Genomic DNA, 12,334 nt, shown 5'->3' with positions numbered 1-12,334 from the left:
GTGGTGAGCAGGAAATGGACACCGTGCCCAGAGGCCAGGGTAATGGGAAATGCAGGAGAACATCCTGTTCCTGGGAGACCTTCTGCCTGGTTGTTTGTGCTCTGGAGACTTGGCTTCTGGTGTTTTTCTGCGCAGACCTTTGGACCTTGGCAAGGCCACCTGTGTTTCTGTCTCGATGCGTGTGCTTGCCTGGCTCTGGTTATGTGCGTGGTGCGGCAGTGGAGATGGCTTGGACTCTCTCTGCTGTTTCCGAAGTAGCAACAGAACCTGCACTTTACTCAGAAATAGAAACTGTTACTTGAGCAAAAAAGTAACAAAGCTTCTTTCCTAATTCTTGCCTAAAGAACGAGGGGATAGGTTTCCGGCTTTAATGGCGATTTTTAAAGTTTCTGCCTATTGTCAGATACTGACGCGGAATACTTTTAGCTGTGTAACTTGAATAATATATACCAGGAAAGCACCATCAGAGGCTTTTGATAACATAGTGCAAAGTGAGGATAATAGCTTAATGATCCCAAGAAAAATCTTTCCAACAGCTTGGCGCTTGGTATTTGTATCAGTAAAATGGAATCAAAATGTAAAAGCAGTATGAATAACAAAACCTTCCTCACTAGGACTTTGAGAAGGATGCCAGGTAGTCCTCATGAATTATTTTAAGTCTCCTGGAAGGAGGGCCCATTTTAAACTCAAGTTATTGCTGTCACTCATTCTTTGCCATGACATTGCACACTGTAAATGGGAAATGAAAGAGTGGATGAGTTAAGTGATGAAGCTAAAGCCACACAATGAGCTGGGGAAAACCCCTAAAAGCAAAGAGGTATATTTGTTTCATCAAGAAACACAGCTGTATCTGGGCAAAGCCCCGGAGTTTAAAGTGACAAGGACCCTTAACATAGACCCTGAATTCACAGACATGTAGACAAATAGTATAGTTAAACTGGTGCAATGCACATGGAATCCCCACAGTCCTTTTCTTCGGAGGAGACGGGAGGTGGGACTTGCTCAGGATGAGACTTTTCCATGATTGATTTGTGGGTGCAGGGAGCAGGTGACCTTGGGGAACTCCCCCCAGGTTCCTGATGAAGACTGGGGGGAGAGGCTGCAGGTAGAAAGGGACAGATGCCTTGAGCTTTGCATGGTGGGATTCTAAACTTCATCCCCCCAGACACTTGAAGTCTGGCTTGAACTTAAAACCTTTCAACCAGAGAAGAATTACAGAAAGACCTTATGACAGCAGGTTGTGGAATGGAAAAGATGGCTGGGCAAGACTTTGTGAGCCTTCAGTATGAAGAGAAAGAAGGAAATTCAGCCAAGTCTTGTCTTTACTGTTTGCCCCAAGGTTATTTTTTGCAACACATAATGACAACAATTAAACAAGGACACAATATTATCTAATTTGTGCTGCTGTCTCCCAGGACCTGGAACACGTCCTGCAGGAGCCCACTTTTATCTCGAGGGCCCTCTGGCTAACAGTTCCCTTTCAACCCAGGTCTCTTTGTGGAAGGAGCGTGATGCCGAAAACCACTGGTTCCTTTTGCCCTCACCTCCCCCTGGTGGTTACCTTGTTTTTCATCTTTGTTCCAAGTTATACCAGTCTGGTTCAATTTTTATTTCTGTTAATTTTTAATGGCTTAGTAACTCAGTGATCCTGGCTCTGAATCTCTTGAATGTGGATTGTCAGTAAGGATTGAATCAGCCTGCTGGCTCCTAATAGACTCTGAAATCCAGTAACAGTCATGATGTGTTTATTTACTCAGGTGGCTACTGGATCCCAGAAGGAGAAATGGCCAAAGAGTAGAATCCAGTCAAAGCATCTTTGGTTGCCAAGAGAGTTCTGATTGCATAAGCTCTGCCCTCATGGAAGCATTCTCCCTTCCAAGGAGGATGCGACTGTCCTCTTTTCTTATCACTTACTTTATTTTACAGGAAACTGTCATATCCTCCCAACCAGTAACCATACCAGATTTGGTTCCAAGCTCTACAAAGAAAATGCTATGATGATTTTCTGATTAGAAATTAACTTATATAACTGCTGTAACTCTATGTGCTGAGCCTTATGCAGAATAATGGAAATTAACTGAGTAGTCAGTAATTTATACCTAAGCGTTACCATCACCATGTATGCTGAGGGAAGCATTAGTGAGTGTACTTGAGATGTATTAAAATGGGAAAAATCAAAACAGTGTAGTAGAGAAATTCTGGCCCTAGGATTAATAAAACCCTACTTTGTTAAACCCAACTGCCTAAACGATTACTTGCAGAAGGATAATTTGTTCATAGCATTGAAATAATCATGATTCGCTGTGAGAATTATTTGCATTTTAATTGTCACTAGTAATGAAGAGTTTGTATCTTATTTGTCCCCTTCTCATTAAAAAGGATACATTACCATAATTCACATTTTTATCATAAAAATGTTATTCTAAAAATTTTGGTTACAATCTCCTTTTGTAGAATGACTTTTTGTCTGACTCTGTTTTGTTTTGTTTGTTTAAATCAACTGTCGTAACAGTTGATTAAGCTCAACGTAGCTTCTCTGTAAGCCAGCCCGAAGGTTGAATTAGGGATAACAACTTGCACTTTGAGGAGAGGAGCTGAATTTGAGTTCTCATTAGTGTAAGTGCCAGAATAACAACCCACAGTCTTCCTTAATATAGTGGTTCCATTTACATACCGTATCCTCAGACTACCTCTACTATAACTTTCTTAATGTTGTTCTTTAAAATGATGCATCTCTCACTTAAATAAACTTTCCTTAAGTGGAAATTTTAGATAATGACCTCAGATGAAAAACCAGAATTCCCTGCCACAATAGAAGGTAACCATGAAAAGAAATAATGGTGAAAACAAGAAAATATTATTGAATTCCAGCTAGAAACAGGAGCCTACCAAGGCACTTGAGCCTAAGGATTTCTATCTTTTGGTCTCTCTCTTTTTTGTAGAGAGTTAAAGACACTAAATGGAGGCTTTCTTTAGATGTAATGAAGAGTATAGAACAACTGAAAAGAGTGTAAGAAAACATTCTCACAATGTGCTTGAGTGGTGCTAATGCTGAAGCTCCAATACTTTGGCCACCTGGTGGGAATAGCCGACTCATTGGAAAAGACCCCGATGCCGGGAAGGATTGAAGGCAGGAAGAGAAGGGGGCTGCAGAGGATGAGATGGTTGGAAGGCATCACTGACTCAACGGACATGCGTTTGAGCAAACTCTGGGAGATAGGGAAGGACAGGGAAGCCTGGCGTGCTGCAGTCCGTGGGGTCACAAAGTCGGACACGACTGAGCAATGGTGGAATAACAACAATACCTTCCCCTAGCCCCAAGTCACCTTCAGCTTAGAAAACAATACCTTGTTAAAATGAATTAAACCTGTTCCATATTTTTGCTGTACCCTTTGAGGATTTAAACTTCTTGAAAATAAATAAAAGTATGGATTTGAAAAAAACATGAATTAAACCCTATTAAAACCACTATGTTTGAAAACTGGGGGTTCAGTTCAGTTCAGTCTCTCAGTCATGTTTGACTCTTTGTGACCCCATGGACCACAGCACACCAGGCCTCCCTGTCCATCACCAACTCCGGGAGTTTACTCAAATTTATGTCCATTGAGTCGGTGATGCCATCCAACCATCTCATCCTCTGTCATCCCCTTCTCCTCCCGCGTTCAGTCTTTCCCAGCATTGGTGGTGTACAACTCTCCAAGTGAGAGCACGTTGAACCTATGGCTCTTGTTCTCCAGAAGTCTCCTTCCTTTTGGGGATTCTCACTGCTGCTGCCCTTGCCACCAGGGTGGCCTCGGGATGTGTCCCCTGGACATCTTGGCTCAGGTAGGAACAGAGTCTTTCTTCTTCACTCCTCTGGGGACATCTGGGAAGAGACTGGACATTTACATAAAATTATAAACCCATGGGATAACAGAAAGGAAATAAGCAGGATAACTTCCTTTGCCTTTTTATCTTTGGAGTTACCCCGAGGCAGTGGTTCTCAAACTTTCACTTGCATGGAAATCACCTGGAGGGCTTGTTGAACCAACAGCGTGCGGAGCCCACCCCAACATCTTCTGATTCAGTAGGTCTGTGCTGGGACGTGAGACGCCCACCAGAGCCCGAGGCTGCAGGTCTGGCGATTGCACTGGGATGAACCCCTGTCCAGAGGAGAGGAGCGGTATCTGCCTGCCTTCACCCCAGGTGCCTGTTGGAGGTTATGTGGGCGTGGATCCTAGTTCCAAAGTGGAGAGGCAGCCTATCTCATAAATGAGTTTGAATTTAATTCTCTATCTTAAGCTAGAACAGCTCTTCCCTCGTGGCTACCTGGACGGCTCCCTTGCACTGAGGTCAGGCCACCGTGTTTCTCAATCCTAAGGTGCGCGTTTCCCTCATTTTTGCATTTCTGAAACTGATGTGTATTTCACAGGCGTTGTCGGTCATAGTGCAAATCCGGTCTTAGTTGTTCAAGTTATTTGCGCGTCTTTTGGTACTGCCCGAGTGGATTTCCTTGTGGCTTAAAATGTTTTTAAAATGATGGTCCTGTGACTGAGCACCTAAACAAAAAGTGATAGTGTATGAAGAAAAGCGTGGGAACAGGACACTGGGTCTTACAGTTGGTATTGAAGCAAATATTTTGTCACAAGAAGAGTGATAGCAATTCTGTACTTCTAAAAAGCTATGACATTAAGATACTTTTAACTTAAAATAGTAACATTTATAATACAGCCATTTAAATGATGGTGAAAATGTTACTTTCAAAAATAAGGCATACATAGAAATTTAAAAATTCCTTTAGGGGAATACAGAAGTGAAAAAATTGAAGACCTTAGTTCTACATTGCAGTTCTCCAAATGGTCCTCACAGAACCGACATCTGGCCAAAATGAATTCTTGATCCATGGAAAAATGTGAAAGTAAGGACAGTTTTTTTTTTTTTTTTATGAATAAACTTTTCAGTTAAAAGTTCTGAATTCTGAATCAGGTCCTTTCTACATTTTTTGGATTAGAGAGAGTTAAAATATTCTTTAGTTTCAAAATAATGATGTTAATACAGAACAGCTCCCCCCTTTTCCGTATTTCCTTTTAAAGCAACAACCATGGGCTTCATAGAGCCTATATGAAGAGACTATATGAATAAAACAAGATTTCGTTTTGCTACTGTGATAGGCAAGTATGACCATAGCCTGAAAAGTGTTGCAGTTGAAAGCAGAAAAAACTTCGAAATCCCTGAGAATACATGGGATAAATGTCAGCGTCACTAGATGATTGTTTCAGGCATTGCAGCACAGTTCAACTGACATTACCTTTCTTAGTGGTTCAGTAGTGGTGTGGCATACAGGCGATGATGCTTTAGGTTTGATCAGTCATCCCAGCACCTGGATGAACCCAGGTTCAATACATATGTGCTGAATGAATTGATCGCTGAAGAACTTGGATTAAAACTCCTACATGGACTATCACTTTATATTTACCCTTGTGAACTTGATAGAACTAATATTGTTCAGTCACCCTTTCCTCCTCCAGGGGCTCTTCCCAACCCAGGGATCAAACCCACGTCTCCTGCATTGGCAGGTGGATTCTTTACCACTTGAGGCACCTGGGAAGCTCCTCTTCTTGTATAGCCTGGTATATAGTTAGTGCTAAAATGTGTTGAATATATGAGCAATATGGAACAGTTGAAAATTTCCCCCAATACGAATTTTTTTCTCATTAGCTAATAGTTAGCTTTGTTGAGTATTAATCTCATTATTCATCCAGGGCCAAACATGAGTATCAACCAAACGGTGTGAGAAGGAAATCACTTATTAACTACAAAAGCAAGCAGTTACTCATATGCCATGAAGAGAATTCAGATTAGAATGAATGAGAATCAGGTAGACAGAATTAATATTCTGACAATTGGACCATGATCTAATGAGAAATTAAACATAATCTCCTTTTCCTTTATGTCCTCATTTATTTTTGTTGGGGTTTGCGGGGATATGTGGCTTAATTTGCTTTTGTTGAGTGTATTTTTCTTGGGACTGGAATAAGTGACTAATACCTGGAAAGTGGATGGCAGGCACGCTGAAGTGAGAGGTAGAGCAGACATAATTTCTGTGTCAAGCACAGTCTCAGGCTGGATTATATTTGAGATTTGTTTGTACTGGTTCTTTCATTTTCTCTTAACACAAACCTCTGAAAAACCACATCAAGTGGTTAAGCGTGGAATCACAGGCTGCAACGTCTCTTCGACACAAGAGGTCAGCATTTCAACACAGATGAACGGGGTGAGGGTTTGCCTTCAGTTCTGCTGCTTTTCACGGGCTTGCTGTGCTTGTGTGTGTGAGGGTGTAATTTGTATTTTGCACACCGCTTTCATTTCCAGTTTAGAATGTAGACGGCTCCCTTTTAGACTTAATCAGTCTGCTAGTGCTGTGGGAAATGGTGTCTGACAGTGAGTCTTCCCAGTATTACTGCCCCCCGCCCCTGCCATGGTTTCAGAAAGCTTCAGTCACCTCTTGATTTATATTAATTTTCCTTTCCCTAAAAGAGGTTCTTAAACTGAGAAGTCTTTAATCTGTGCTTGCTTAATAAATGTCTTGGATGATTTCCTAGACTGCGCTATTTTATTGATGCCAATTTGCCAAGAAAAAGGGCCATGGGATGAATGAGACTGTATATTGATTCTGGGTTTATTTCAGACTTTTGACTTAGCATTGGGTTTCATGATCATGGCTCTTTTTTATAGTTGAAGTACAGTTGGTTTACAGCATTGTGTTTCAAGTGTACCGCAAAATAATTAAGTTATAAATGTGTGTGTATTTACTTTTTCAGATTCTTTTCCATTACAGGTTATTATTAGATATTAAATATAGTTCCTTGTGCTATACAGTAGATCCCTATTGATTATATATTTTATATATAGTAGTGTATATCTGTTAATGTTAAACTCCTAATTTATCCCTCTTGGCCTTTCCCCTTTGGTAACCATGTTTGTTTTCTATGTCTTTAAGTCTATTTCTGCTTTGCGAATAAGTTCATTTGTATCATTTTTTAAGATTCCGCTTATAGGTGATACCATATGACATCTGTCGTTGTTCCAGTTACTTCACTTAGTATGATAATCTCTAGGTCCATCCATGTTGCTGCAAATGGCACTATTGCATTCTTTTTATGGCTGAGTAATATTCCATTGTGGGCTTCCCAGGTAACTTGGTAGTAAAGAATCCACCTTTCAAGCAGCAGACTTGAGTTCAATCCCTGGGTCAGGAAGATCCCCTGGAGGAGGAAATGCAACCCACTCTTGTATTCTTGCCTGGGAAATCCTGTGAGCAGAGGAGCCTGGCAGGAAGGGGCTGCAAAGAGTTGACACAACTTAGTGACTAAGTAGCAGCAGCAGCAGCAATATTCCATTTTGCGTGTGTGTGTGTGTCTGTGCATGTGTGTGTGTGTGCACGTGCATGTGTGTGCGTGCGCGTGTGTGTGTGCACGCTTCCCGGGTAGCTCAGCTGGTGAAGAATCCTCCTGCAATGCAGGAGATGCTGGTTCGATTCCTGGGTCAGGAAGTTCCCCTGGAGACGGGAACAGCTACCCACTCCAGTATTCTGATCTAGAGAATTCCATGGACAGAGGAGCCTGGCAGGCTGCAGTCTATAGGGTTACAAAGAGTCAGACACGACTGAGCAACTTTCACATATATATGTGTGTATGTACACCGCATCTTCTTTGTCCATTCACCTGTCGATGGACAGTTAGGTTGCTTTTCTGCCTTGGCTATTATAGATAGTGCTGCTATGAATGTTGGGGTGCATGTATCTTTTCAAATTAGAGTTTTCATTTTTTTCTATATATATGCCCAGGAGTGGGATTGCTGGATCTTGTGATAACTCTATTTTTAGTTTTTAAAGAAACTTTCAGACTATTGTGCACAGTGGATGCACCAATTTACATTTCCACCAATGGTGTAGGATTGTAGGGGATGTATGGTGTAGGGGATTTCTCCATACCCTCTCTAACATTTATTATTTGTAGACTTTTTGATGATGACCATTCTGATGAGGTGAAGTGATACCTCATTGTAGTTTTGATTTGCATTTTTTAAATAGCAATTTGAGCATCTTTTCATGTACCTGAAAGGGCAACTGTATGTCTTCTTTGGAAAAATGTCTATTTAGGGCTTTTGTCCATTTTTTTTGGACTGGGTTCTTTTTTTTTAATATAGAGCTGTATGACCTGCTTATAGATTTTGGAAATTAATCCCTTTTTGGTCACACCATTTGCAAATATTTTCTCCCATTCCTTAGATTGTCTTTAATTTTGTTTATGATTTCCTTTATGCAAAAGCTTTTAAGTTTAACTAGATCCCATTTGTTTTTATTTCCATTACTCTAGGAGATGTATTCAAAAATATTGCTGCAATTTATGTTAAAGAGCATTTGCCTATGTTTTCCTCTAGGAGTTTTATAGTATCCAGGCTTACATTTAGGGCTTTGGTCCAATTTAAGTTTATTTTTGTGTATAGTTTTAGAGTGTTCTAATTTCTTTCTTTTACATGTGGTGTCCAGTTTTCCCAACACCATTTTATTGAAAAGATGGTCTCTTCTCTCTTGTATATTCTAGCCTCCTTGGTTGTAGATCAGTTGTAGATCTAGCCTCCTTAGTTGTAAACTCACAAGGGTGTGAGTTTATTTCCAGGCTTTCTATCCTGTTCCATTGGTCTATGTATCTGGTTTGTGTGTGTGTGTGTGTGTGCCAGCACCATAATGTTTGATTACTATATAGTAATCAAGTCAAACTTTGTAATCCGTTATGAAGTCATGGAGTATGATTCCTCCAGCCCTGTTCTTTTTCAAGATTGTTTGGCTATTTGCGGTGTTCTGTGGTTCCATACAAATTTTAAAATTATTCTAGTTATGTGAAAAATAGTGTTGATAGTTTGACAGACATTGCATTGAATCTGTAGATTGCCTTGGGTAGCATAGTCATTTTAACAACATTGATTCTTCCAGTCCAAGGATGTGGTATATCTTTCCATCTCTTTATGTTATCTTCAGTTTCTTTCATCATTGTCTTCATAGTTTTCAGAGTACAGCTCTTTTGTCTCTTTAGATGGGCTTGTTCCTTGGATGGTCATTGCTTTTGGATCTGCCCTGTCACTGCCATTCCTAACTCAGTGCAAGTGCATGCTACAGTATGTCTTGGGGCATGCTGTATGTTCCTCATAATTAAAAAAAAATACAGGAGAATTCACTCTGTTTGGTGAAAATTTCTATTAATTTTGACAAGTAAATAGTCATGTAAAACCACCACAGTGAGGGAAAATTCTGTCACCCTGAAACGTGTTTTTTTGCTTCACCTTTGTAGTCAACCTCTGCTTCCATCTGGATCCTTGTCAGCTACTGCTCTGTTCACTATCCTCATAATTTTGCCTCTTGCAGACATTATTTAAATAGAATTACATGATATACACAACCTTTGAGTCTATATTCTTTCATTTAACACAATGCATTTGAGACTTATCCATGTTGCATGCACCGATAATTTTGTTGTTTTATTGTTATAATTGCTTGCTAGTATTCCATCATGTGGTTGTACCATAGTCTATCGATTTACCAGTTGAAGGGCACTTGGGTAGTTTCTGGTTTTTGGTGACTGTGAGTAAAACTATTATAAACATTTACATACAAGTTTTTCTGTGAATGTAAGTTTTCATTTCTCGAGAGTGGAGTAATGAGTTAAAATATCTTTTAGTTTCAAAATAATAAGGTTAATATGTTAACAGGTTTTTTTTCCCCTCTTCCACACTTCCTTTTTAAAAGCCATATGGTTTATGGGGACTGCACAGGAGGTTCCCCATGAGTACAGGAAGCTGTTTTATTTTGTTACTGAGATACACACACGAGGTGGTCTATAACTTGCTAAGCATTGCTGTTGGAAGTACCTAGGAGTGGAGGTATTGGGTCAAGGATACTGTATTTGCAATTGCTTAATGATTCTCCTGAGAATTGAATACACATATAGAATCTAGATTCGTGTGTTCTGAGAATGTTCATGCTTTTGTAAAGTTTAGAATGAAACAGTAATAGCATTTTTAAGCCACAAGAGATCTTAGGCGACATTCAGAGTTGTTTTACAAACAAGTAATTGTATACAATAGAAAGAAAGGAATTTTAGGCTACTTAGCTAACCAGCCACACCTGGGTCTCTGGTCATTTGGTAATCATTTCAATTCAAATTTCTTATAGTTTGGTAAGTAATTATATTGACCCCCAAATTGAAGTAAGAAAAATAATTATTAACAATGTAAGCTTTTATAATGCTTTTAATTCATTAAAAGAATTTTTACTTTTGTCATAACCTGTCTCTCCCTAGACTTTCCCGTCTTGGTTACCAATACCACTATTCATCTGGTTACTCAGGCAAGAAACTTAATTATCATCTCTGTTCTCAGCTTAGAAAATTTCCCGTCACAGAGCAGACATTCAATAAACATTTGTGGAGAGAAAGAGCACTTGGACAAACATATGCACTTGAATGTCTAAACTCTGATTGATTCTCACTGCTTTCACATCATAGGTTGTAAAGGCTTTCGCGTGAACAATCAATCTCAGACATTTGGCATGTGAAGCACAGGATGCTTTTTGGTGTGCTTCCTCATGTGTAAGGTGGTTTGAAATAATCGACCATATTTTGTCATGCTGTAAGATGATATATTTTTCTCAATTTGTTTGTCCGTGGCTTCCCTTCATGATTAATCGATTTATGAGGTTGTTGCCGTATACCAGAGCTTGTGTGATCCCTGGTGACGAAGATGTGAACCAGGGAGTTATCTTCTCTGCCCTCAGGGCGTTTGCAGTTTGGCAGGAGAGGCAGACAGAACAAATAATGACAAATGTCCCTTGTCATGTTAGTGTGATGTGTTATGGGAATGTGTCACGGGCAACGCTCGACTTAGCCTGAGATGGACTCAGTAAAGCCTTCTGGGGGAGGCGACGTCTGAGGCAATCTGAGAGCAGGGTGGCAGTGAGCAGGCGGAGAACAGGGGGTGCGTGTTTCAGACGGAGGGAAAAGTGTACAGAAGAGAGGAAGAAGCATTGCTTGTTAAAGACAAAACAGCAACAACCCCAACAATCTGGAAGAAGGCCTGAGGGGTTGGATCAGGGTGAGTGGATGGGAAAATGGATGTGAAATGAGACAAAAAAAAAAAAAAAAAACCAGCTAGAGCCAGATCGCAGGGGCCTCAAAGAGCAGAGTAAAGATTTTTGGCCTTAATCCCAACAGCAATAGGCAATTTGAAGGTTTATATATATTTTTTTAATAAAGAAAGCAACACAATTGTAGTTTTTTCACTTGTAAAGTGAGACTTCAGCTTCAGTGGAGAGATTGATTAGAGAAGGTAAGAATGAATGCATAGACCAGTAAGGTGACTGTGTTCAACCTGTTGAAAGTCACTCAGTCGTGTCAGACTCTTTGCAACCCAGTCCATGGAATTCTCCAGGCCAGAATACTGGAGTGGGTAGCCTTTCCCTTCTCCAGGGGATCTTCCCAACCCAGGCATCGAACCCAGGTCTCTGGCATTGCAGGCAGATTCTTTACCAGTTGAGCCACAAGGGAAGCCCAAAAATACTGGAGTGGGTAGCATATCCCGTCTCCAGCGGATCTTCCCAACCCAGGAATCGAACCAGGGTCTCCTGCATTGTAGGCGGATTCTTTACCAACTGAGCTACTGTTGCTGCATCACAAATCCCTCCAAAGCTTAGCAGCTTACAGCAAACACCCTCATAGTTCGTGGGTCAGGATCCTGGCCCAGCTTGCCTAGAGACACTGGTTCAGGCCTCACAGGGCTACAGCCCAGGTGTGCGCCAGGACGATGTCACATCTCAGGCCCACGGGAGGGGGGACCCCTCATCCACGCTCACTCATGTGGCTGTTGACCAGAATCAGTTCCTCTGGGACTATTGGACTGGGGGCCTCTGGTCCTTGTATGATTGCTGTTGTTGGAGGCTTCCGTTCGGTTCTGTGCCATCTGGGTCTCCCCGGGGCGGCTCTCAGCACAGCAGCAGCTGGATTCCTTCCGAGCCAGCAAGTGAGAGAATGAGAAGGAAATGAAAGCTCGAGTAATCTTGTCGCCCTCTCAGCGGTGGCATCCCATCATGTCGCTGTGTTCTATTAGAGGTGGAGGGCGAGAGGGCCACGCCACAGTGTGAACACCAGAGGGAGGGAGTCCCTGGGGACCGTCGTAGCGGCTGCCACCATGTGGCTGTTCCGGTGATCTGACTCAGAAATGATGCAGTTTGACCTTGGGGGGTAGAAGGCAGAATTGGCAAAACTTGATAGTTGCTTTGGATATGGTGGATAAAGAAACGAGA

The 12,334-nt window shown here is 41.2% G+C and overlaps 1 long non-coding RNA gene across 20 annotated transcripts in view; it reads left to right on the top strand.

The window, feature by feature from the left end:
- The window catches only part of LOC122439514, a 517,062-nt gene that overhangs the window by 275,831 nt on the left and 228,897 nt on the right, over window positions 1–12,334 (top strand). Inside the window, exon 4 of one of the 20 annotated variants that reach the window (XR_006268890.1) lies at window positions 1,758–2,356. The exons of the other annotated variants lie outside the window; for them this stretch is intronic. This is a non-coding gene — a long non-coding RNA (uncharacterized LOC122439514). Of the gene's footprint in view, window positions 1–1,757; window positions 2,357–12,334 lie in introns of those variants that run through there. 20 annotated transcript variants of the gene reach the window in all.

Source organism: Cervus canadensis, chromosome 4 (assembly GCF_019320065.1).
Source record: "Cervus canadensis isolate Bull #8, Minnesota chromosome 4, ASM1932006v1, whole genome shotgun sequence".
Classification (NCBI taxonomy): Eukaryota; Metazoa; Chordata; class Mammalia; order Artiodactyla; family Cervidae; genus Cervus; species Cervus canadensis.
This window is presented reverse-complemented; position numbering and strand designations above follow the sequence as displayed.